This window comes from Sinocyclocheilus rhinocerous, unplaced genomic scaffold (assembly GCF_001515625.1).
Source record: "Sinocyclocheilus rhinocerous isolate Xijiao unplaced genomic scaffold, SAMN03320098_v1.1 scaffold1630, whole genome shotgun sequence".
NCBI lineage: Eukaryota > Metazoa > Chordata > Actinopteri > Cypriniformes > Cyprinidae > Sinocyclocheilus > Sinocyclocheilus rhinocerous.
Window position 1 is genome coordinate 225,866 of NW_015664013.1, and position 603 is coordinate 226,468.

General features: G+C 47.1%; 1 protein-coding gene across 2 annotated transcripts in view; it reads left to right on the forward strand.

Moving 5' to 3' along the window:
• Window positions 1-603, forward strand: part of LOC107729214 (protein HID1-like) — a 25,482-nt gene that overhangs the window by 3,951 nt on the left and 20,928 nt on the right. The gene's annotated exons all lie outside the window — the stretch shown is intronic.

Genomic DNA, 603 nt, shown 5'->3' on the forward strand with positions numbered 1-603 from the left:
GCCCAATCGCTACTCAAAACTAGCCCAATCACGTTTCGATGCGGTCCCCAGTTAAAAATCGCGTTCCAGGGGGGAAAATACAAGTTTTTTGGTGGGGTTCCCCTGCTAAAATTCGCATTCCAGGGGATAAATATCATGTTATTGGAGTCGCTTCAACCCGCGGACATGAAAAAGAACCCGCGGCAACTGTGTTAAAGTAGCCCAATTCCGCGGGAAAACCGTGGACTTGGCAACACTGGCGCTGACCCAGATCCAGCGCTGACGTCATTACGCCGGATCTGGGTCAGCGCCGTCACGCTCGTGTCATGGTACTGTCATGAATGCGCGTCCACAAGTGACGCAGTAGAGAGACAAATGTTGAATAATGTTGTTATTTTTGTTTTCTTTGCGCAAAAAAGTATTCGCGTAGCTTCGTAACTTTATAGTTGAACCACTGATGTTACACGGACTACTTTGTCGATCATCTTGGTACTTTTCTGGACCTTGAACGTGGTAGTTACCTTGCTGTCTATGGGAGGGTCAGAGAGCCCGCAGATTTCATCAAAAATATCTTAAATTGTGTTCCGAAGATGAACGAAGGTCTTACGGGTTTCGAACAACACG